This window comes from Terrapene carolina, unplaced genomic scaffold (genome assembly GCF_002925995.2).
Source record: "Terrapene carolina triunguis isolate 2854851 unplaced genomic scaffold, T_m_triunguis-2.0 Scaffold58, whole genome shotgun sequence".
Lineage (NCBI taxonomy): Eukaryota > Metazoa > Chordata > Testudines > Emydidae > Terrapene > Terrapene triunguis.
The window spans coordinates 106,072,171-106,081,746 of NW_020664409.1; positions in this window are offsets into that span (position 1 = coordinate 106,072,171).

Genomic DNA, 9,576 nt, shown 5'->3' on the forward strand with positions numbered 1-9,576 from the left:
TTTTTTTTTTTTTGGTGGAAACTATTTGCCAAATTCGACCTGAATTCGTGAATAGTTTTGGTGCCCCCAAAATGCTTTTTTGGGGGCCAATTTACTGTTCACCATAAAAATTTCACCCAGATCTATTACACCAAAGTGAAAGAGCAGAATTACTCTCAATAAGGCCAGTATATCTGGAAATACAAAATACAGTGACAAAGACAGCGGTTCCCTCCAACTATCATTAGCTAGGAAACACAAAAGAGGGTTGAGGAGTGACTTGATTGTGGTCTACAAGTACCTACATGGAATAGAGATTTCTGGTAGAATATGGTTCTTTAATCTAGCAGAAAAAGGCATAACAAGATAGAATGATTAGGAACTGAAGCCAGACAAATTCAGACTAGAAATCAAGCACAAGATTTTAACAGTGAGAGTAATTAACGACTGGAACAATTTCTCTCAGGGCTTGTCTACACTGCCCTGTCAACACTGCCTTGTCGCCAAAAGTCAGCGTGTGTGAACACTCTGTCGGTATTTTGTCGGCACTTTTGCTGACAAAATACTTCCAGCCCCACAAGCGGTGTTAGCTTTGTTGGCAGGAGAGTGCTCCTCCTGACAAAGCCGCGTTCACACTGCCACTTGCATCGGCAAAACTTTTGTCTTTCGTGGGGGGCTTTTTTAAGTCCCCGTGAAAGACAAAAGTTTTGTTGACAACGTCGCAGTGTAGACAAGCCCTCAGGGTCTGGTGGATTCTCCACCGCTTGAAGTCTTAAAATCAAGACTAGATAAGTGGGTTGTAGCCCACGAAAGCTTATGCTCTAATAAATTTGTTAGTCTCTAAGGTGCCACAAGTACTCCTGTTCTTTTTGCGGATACAGACTAACACGGCTGCTACTCTGAAACCTAAAAGATATGCTACAGCTCAAACAGAAGTTAGAGGTTTAATGCAGGAGTTCTAGGGTGAGGTTTTCTGGCCTGTGTTATACAGGAGGTCAGATTAGACAATCACAGTGGTTCCTTCTGGCCTTAAAAATATATGAATCTGTGAAACTGCAGCTGGTTACCAGTCTCTGCTTATCTGAGAGTCACTTGAGAAGTCAGTGCTGATAATTCCATTATGATCCGGGTGCTGCCATGTATCACTTACAGAATCTGTTTCTAGCTTGAATAAATGTGCAGTGAATTTAAAACGGAAGATGACAGAGCTGTCCTTACCTCTGCAGAAAGCTTTGAGCTGCCCACAGACTGCTGAGATAGTGAAGTGCTTGAAGAGGGAGACTATTAGTTGGAGCAGGCATGGCTGCTTATATAACATATCCACAGGGTTCTTCCTCCTCCCCCAGCAAAAAGCTGTGTATTTGGCCTGAAAGTGCAATTCTGCTTGGAAAGCTGACAGTTAAGATGAAATTGTGGGGTCCTATGTTTATTCTCTCTGTGTTTTCCAGATCAGATGTGCTTAGTTTTACATTGCAAGCTGCTGGCCCTGCAAACTCAAGCAGTGATCCCAGAGTTGGACTGGATTGGATTATTTCCTTCTCACATCACTCTCACCAGCAATTCAGACTGCCAGCCACAGGTTCTCAGGAGCACCTGTACAACCCCACACTCACAGAGTCAGAGTTTATGAGCAGAAGGGACCACCCGATTATTTAGTCTGACCTCCTGCGTATCACAGGCCACCAACACCACCCGGCATCCACACACTAAACCCAACACCCAAAAGGAGACAAAAGTGTTACAGCCCGGAGGAGACTAGATTATGACGTGCTACAGGCAGAGATTAGGAGGGATTTAGGTGCCCCAATGCAAGAGGCCCCTGCACTGGCAGGGTAATGATTAAGTGAGATATACTCAGATAATTCTGGCAAGGGACCGACACCCACATGCTGCAGAGGAGGGTGAAGCCCCTCCTCCCCCAAGGTAACTGCCAATCTGCTTGGGCGTGGGGGGGGGGGGGAAGAGTTCCTTCCCAACCCCACATATGGTGATCAGTTAGCCCCATGTGCAACATGTGAGCAAGAACCAGCCAGTCAAGCCCCTGAGAGAGAGAGAGAGAGAGAGAGAGAGAAAGTCATCAGATGATGCCCTCTGGGACATCCATGCACCCCCTTGCCTTCCGTGAGTTTGCAGAGGTGTAACTGGAATTTAGTAGACAGTTCTGTTCATGAATACACAAAAAGGAATAGACTCCAATTTTTTGCCCAAACACAAAACAAACAAACGCACGCCGATTTGGAGATGCCACTGCAGTGCTTCACGGGAGTTGCAGTTCAGGCGCCTTGGGCCCCTCTGCATTCACCTCTGCCCGAACACTGCATTTACACGGGGAGAGATTTTGCACTGAGCAGCACAGACCTCTGTCAGTTTGCAGGCTAGAACTAAAATACACATGAGCTCAGACTGAGCAGATTGGAACCCACGGAGACCGACAGAAAAAAATACCATCAGGGCATTCAGTGAGGTGAATCTCTCTGGCTTTGGGGTGTACTTCTGTAGCCTCTGCATAACACAAAGGCCAGCAAAGATTCATAGATTCCAAGGCCACAAGGGACCATCGTGATCATCTAGACTGGATTCCTGTATCACACAGGCCATAGAACTTCCCCAAAATAATTCCTAGATCAGATCTTTTAGCAAAAGCTCCAGTCTTGATTTAAAAATGGTCAGTGATGGAGACTCCACCATGCTCTTTGGTAAATTGTTTCAGTGGTTAATTATCTCACTGTTAAAAATTCATGCCCGATTTCCAGTCTGAATTTGTCTAGCTTCAACTTCCAGCCATTGGATCATCTTAGATCTTTATCAGCTAGATTGAAGAGCCAAGTATTAACTATTTGTTCCTCATGCAGATTCTCAGACTGTGATCAAGTCACGCTGAACCTTCTCTTTGTTAAGCTAAATAGATTGAGCTCTTTGAGTCTGTCACAATAAGGCAGGTTTTCTAATCTTTTAATAGTTCTTGTGGCTCTTCTCTGAAACCTCTCCAACTTATCAACTTCCTTCTTGAATTGTGGACACCAGAACTGGACACAATATCTCAGCAGTGGTTGTGTAACACATACACCTCCTGGGTGTGATGTTCTGTCCCATCTGGGGGTGGGGGGGGGGGGGGAAAAAAGAGAGAGAGAGAGAGCACGCGCGCACTGCTCTACAGCCTTAACTAACAGCCAGTTGGCTTTTTAGCTCATGTGGTAGAGGCTCATGCACTGAGGTCCCTGGTTCAATCCTGCCCACCGACGACCAGGGTCTGTCGGCGTTACAGTTGCACCAGTGCCAAATACAGAGATAAAATAACCTCTCTACTACTGTCTACATTTTGGCCACAGCATTACAATGGGAGCTCATGTTCAGCTGATTATCCACCACGACCCACAAATCTTTGGCAGAGTCATCACTAACAGTGGTCCTTCTCGCCCTAAAAAAATCAGTGAATTAAAAAGGAAAAAGAAAAAAAAAAAAAAAAAAGGCCAGGACATGTTCCACTCTGCCAAAAGTGGCAGGTAAATGGGGAGGATGATAGAACAGACTATTCTATTTGTCCAGGTGGAGATCACTAGTGATGTAAGTGAGACTGGTTTCTAGAATGTCTAAATCCTAATAACGTCTGCCTATTTTCCTCTGGGTTTCCTGTCTATTCCTCCGCGAGACGCTCATCAGCAATGGCTGCCACTTTCAGTACTGGATACGGCAGCCATGCCCTGAACATTTCCTTTCTCCACTTCTCCAGAGAGCTCCCTGCCTGCTGCACAAGCCCAGTCCAAGTGCAGATGGAGCCATGAAGCACAAATGAGTTACTCTTTAGGAAACAATGTTTAATCCTAATCAGTTGAGGAATGTTCATACTTTGTGCCACCATGGCAACCGCTCCAAACGCTAGTTAACAATACTCATCTGTACACTGTGCTGCATTACTAAAATTCTTTTCTTCCTAAGACCAGCACATGAGCCGTAGCGAGTTTTTCTGACGTGTCAAAGTCACGCTGTTGTGATTGGTGGATCATCTGAAACAATGAGCGGGGTTTTCTTCTTCACGGTGGTTTCAAAGGAAAAAAAGGAAGTGTGTTAGTAACATGTGCAAGATTTGGAGGCACTTGGCCTGTTGCGTATATCCTCCTTGGAGTCCAACACTAGAGTCCTTACTCACAGCCAGGCTACCGTTGGTATCAATAGTAACCTTGCCTGAGAAAAGACTGAAGGGTCAAGCTTTTCACCATACAGATTGTTTCATGAACTGCACGCTGGGTAACAACATGAGAGGAATCCATGCTTGTAAAACGAACATGGTTCTTCATTCAGAGCTTCTCAGAGAAGCCGAAGTAGCAGCAAGCCATGTGCATATTGACTGACCTCCTTGTGCCATCTTCAAATTCTTCCCTCCTGCAACCTGTGCTCATCCCTCCAAGGTCCATGCAGATTGCTACACAGATTGTTTGCCCAGAACAGTAGATTCTCAATTGTTATGAACACCAATCTTATGAACAACCAATTATACATACCATTTTTGTTGACTGGGAAAGAAACCAAAAAGCATAATGAAAGTGATGTTGATGAAGGACAAGGTCAACATCCCTTCACAGTCTGATGCCCTCAGTGCATTGGAAATCACGTAGTGATTTGAAGGACAAGAAGAAAGCAATGCCGTGTACCATACTGCAACTTAAACACCGTACCCACTGTCATTTTTAAATGTTCAATTTTATGAATTTTTTGCTGCTATTATTTCTTAATTCCCAATAGTTCATAAAATAGGGATTCTACTGTGATCTAATGCCTGAGAGTGGTTATGAACATTAGTCCCACTACCTTATGCTAGTTCTTAACGAGGGAATGAAGTTTTTATATATCGCTATAATGTCCATATTAGCGGAATACTTGTTTTTTTTAAAGAATAAAATTAAAAAATGCTAAATGTTTTGGGCCCACTTGCTTGTGAAATTTCTCTAAATATAAATGGAGGGATTCTTTTTAAAGGTGTATGTATTTTAAGACTTGCATTAAACCAAATATTGTTGATAGTGGTTAGCTTTCTGAGCTGGAAACGGGAGGGAACTTTTGACAGCTGTAACCTGACTTATTTTGGAGGTCTCCATTGTTGAGCTTCGCATTCTCTCTTTCCCCGCACACACTGTGGGTCTCATTAAAGACTCAGCATTTGCCACTCCAGCGATTGTGGCCCTGAGGGAACGCAGAAAGATGCCACTGTTACTGTGCCTATCTGGCATAATGAAAGTTGAGTTTAACAGTGCGTAGTCTAACTAGGCAACATGCTACAAAAAGAGCGTTAACAAGGAGAAATGCAGAGGTGGTTTATTTGGGGAGAAGAATACACGCCAAAATACAAGGAAGGAAGGAATGTGAGTGGGAGACAATACATGGAAATGTGACGAGCCTGCAATGTGATGGCGTATGCAAAGGGCACAGGTATTGCAATCATAGGTACTGGAACGAGGGGTGCTGGGGTTAGGGTTTCCATCATATGCAGGATTTACAGTTTGGCACAATGGCTCTCAGCACCTCCACTATGCAAATTTTTCCAGCACCCCTGATTGCAATGTATGCAGACAGGGCCGGCTCCAGGCACTAGCCCACCAAGCTTGTGCTTGGGGCGGCCCCTGGAGGGGGGCGGCGCGGCGCTCCGGCCGGTCGGGGAGAGCGGAGCCCCGGCCGGGCTCGCCGCCCTCCCTGCGGCGCTCCGGCTGGTCGGGGAGAGCGGAGCCCCGGCCGGGCTCGCCGCCCTCCCCGCGGCGCTCTGGCCGGTCGGGGAGAGCGGCCCGTGGCCGGGCTCAGTGCCCTCGCGCTGGGGTGGGGGCGGGAGGCTTTTTTGCTTGGGGCGGCAAAAAAGCCAGGGCATGAAGTTAGACTATTAGGAAATGAAGCACACATTTGTGGGGTTTGCAGGGTGTGGGGTTTGCATGGTGACAGCTATGTTTCAATGTCATGACCTTTGCTTTTGCAACACATTCCCTAGGCCCCAAGCCAAGCGAAGCACCGTCCTCCTTGCTTTAACCCATGAGTGTAGCACCCAGCGGGAAGTAATTCTTAGAGTTGTAGGAAACTCTTTACATATCCAAATCCCAGGGCTGAGAATCAAGGCAGGCTAGGGACAAGATGGAAGCAAGGTAGATTTTTAGTTTCTTTGAACTTAATCTGAAAGGTAAACTCCACGAGTGTGAATGCAAGGGGGCCAGAACTGGTAAAAGCCCATGTGATCAGTTTCCACCCAGCTTCCCCTCTATGCTGGGCTGGAGAAACCATATTTGGTGGGTAGGCCTCAATTTCTCAGAAGTTGTATGGAATAAATCGGAGAGAATTCAAAGGAGAGCGATGGAAATGCTAGAAGGGCTTGAATCATAGAATATCAGGGTTGGAAGGGACCTCAGGAGGTCATCTAGTCCAACCCCCTGCTCAAAGCAGGACCAATTCCCAACAAAATCATCCCAGCCAGGGCTTTGTCAAGCCTGACCTTAAAATCCTCTAAGGAGGGAGATTCCACCACCTCCCTAGGTAACCCATTCCAGTGCTTCACCACCCTCCTAGTGAAAAAGTTTTTCCTAACATCCAACCTAAACCTCCCCCACTGCAACTTGAGACCATTACTCCTCGTTCTGTCATCAGGTACCACTGAAAACAGTCTAGATCCATCCTCTTTGGAACCCCCTTTCAGGTAGTTGAAAGCAGCTATCAAATCCCACCTCATTCTTCTCTTCTGCAGACTAAACAATCCCAGTTCCCTCAGCCTCTCCTCATAAGTCATGTGCTCCAGCCCCCTAATCATTTTTGTTGCCCTCCGCTGGACTCTTTCCAATTTTTCCACATCCTTCCTGTAGTGTGGGGCCCAAAACTGGACACAGTACTCAGGATGAGGCCTCACCAATGTCAAATAGAGGGGAATGATCATGTTCCTCGATCTGCTGGCAATGCCCCTACTTATACAGCCCAAAATGCCATTAGCCTTCTTGGCAACAAGGGCACACTGTTGACTCATATCCAGCTTCTCGTCCACTGTAACCCCTAGGTCCTTTTCTGCAGAACTGCTTCCTAGCCATTCGGTCCCTAGTCTGTAACAGTGCATGGGATTCTTCCGTCCTAAGTGCAGGGCTCTGCACTTGTCCTTGTTGAACCTCATCAGGTTTCTTTTGGCCCAATCCTCTAATTTGTCTAGGTCCCTCTGTATCCTATCCCTACCCTCCAGCGTATCTACCACGCCTCCCAGTTTAGTGTCATCTGCAAACTTGCTGAGAGTGCAGTCCACGCCATCCTCCAGATCATTAATGAAGATATTGAACAAAACCGGCCCCAGGACCAACCCCTGGGGCACTCCGCTTGAAACCGGCTGCCAACTAGACATGGAGCCGTTGATCACTACCCGTTGAGCCCAACGATCTAGCCAGCTTTCTATCCACCTTATAGTCCACAAGAAATAGAAAACAAGTCTATGGAGAGAAGTGAATTTGTACAGGAAGGACAGGTTAGTGATAGGATTTTGCAAGTCTTTAGCATCTGTCCTCTCAGGACCACTTCACACTGAGCAAACATCAGCTAATCTGCATGGCATGTCGATAAAGCAAGTAAGCATTATACTGCCACAGTGACAAGCGCTCTATAAACCACTGCCACAGTGACAAGCAAGGCAGAAACCAGGCAGTCATACAGACTCGGCTGTCCAAATCCAGGGATGCTAAGGGCAAAAAACACTTTGCAGGATCAGGGCCAAAGTGAGTTGTCCAGAGTCCCTGAGAAAGTCAGTGGCAGACTTACGAACAGAAGCCAGGAGTCCTGGCTCACAGCCCACCGTTCTTGCTACTAGATAAATAAGAGGAAGCCCTTTTCACAGCGAGTTCAAACAGACAATGGACCCACTTGCCAAAGGAGGTTGTGGGAGCAAGGGAGTAATTAAAAATTGACACTGACTGCTGCTAGGGGCAAGAAAAAAAAATTTCCTTAATGACTTAATGGTTCATTTATCCCCCAAACCGCAGTACATCACTTGTTGTTTGTTTCCCCTAGTTTTGCTCCTAACTAGTTTTGCTTGGCAGACGTAGAACAGAGACAAGGGAAACTATTCATCTGGGCACAGCTAAGTAACCAATGAAATCAGAGTGGAACGGTGAACTTTTAGTTCACACCACAAATCCAAATTTCTGTGACTGATTAAAACCGCCGCAAAAAACAAAACAGAGCGTTGTTGCCGTTTGTGCAGCGAGACATCTGGCGGTCAGTGAAAGGAGTCAGGAGGCCTATTCTCAGAATAGATCTTGCTAGCCGAGAAAGATGGACGGACAACAGGCTACCTATCGCCACCAGCACAGGGGCTCCTCTCTGCGATCACTTAGAATCCTGCATCACTGAAATGAATGGGAAATAGTGCTGCAATGGAGCGTGGCACAAACATCTCCCAGGGCATCCCCATGACAGTGCCTTGTATGGTGTATTCTGAATTCAGGAGACAGCAGCAAGAAGCGACAGACATTGGATGGGCTGGGGATCTGATTGGCCAGGAGCATCACCTGTTCTGCTTTCTAGAGTGGTAAAGAGTGAGGGATCGTATACCTGAAGGGAAGCTCTGTGTTTTGGAAATGAGGGCAGGAGGGATGGGAAGCATGAGGGCCACAATATGCTTTCACAACCCTACCACAGCTGATTTGTGCAGCCTAGAGTGACCAGACAGCAAGTGTAAAAAATCGGGACGGGGGAGGGGGGTTAATAGGAGCCTATATAAGAAAAAGCCCCCAAAATTGGGACAGTCCCTATAAAATCGGGACATCTGGTCACCCTAGTGTAGCCTCACTAATAGCTGGCCTCAGAGGAAGCCATCCATTCCATCCTCATAGCCAGTACGGATGGTGATGACCAGTGCAATGCTTTTCGATAGCACCTCCTCTCTGAGGATAGCAGAGGGTTTTACAAAGGTGGTTAAATAGCCTCATTTCACAATGGGGACATGGGCACATATGTCTACACAGTGGTCTGGAGCAAGCAGAAGCGAGCCTCTCAGCTTGGGTCGACAGACTCAGGCTAGTGGGACTTGTGCCAGTGCCCTAAAAATAGCGGCAGAGCTATGAAGTTGCAGTTGAGGCTCTGACGCGTAGGGAAGGGGGTGGGCTTCAGAGCCCGAGCTTTGACTTCAACGTGCTGCCCTAGACAGCTATTTTTAGAGAGCTAGCACAAGGAAGAGGAAGACCAAGGACAGGGTAGGCCTCTTACTCGTGTATGTGTGTAGGGGGGAACACAACATTAACAGAAAATGTGGAAATGGCGGAAGTGCTAAATGACTTTTTTTTGTTTCAGTTTTCACCACAAAGTTTAGTAGCATTTGGACATCTAACACAGTGAATGCTAGTGAAAAGGAGGTAGGATCAGAGGTAAAACAGGGAAAGAACAAGGTAAAAATTACTTAGACAAGTTAGATGTTTTCAAGTCATCGGGGCCTGATGAAATACAGCCTAGAATCAGAATCAGTCCATAGGAAGGACTGGGGCAACTGCCCTGGGCCCTGCGCTTTAGGGGCCCCCCGTGCTTTGGGACGTGGGGTCCAGGGTGGCCTGGAAGGTTAGCGGGGGGCCTGGCGCCCAGGGCCGGCTCTAGGTTTTTTGC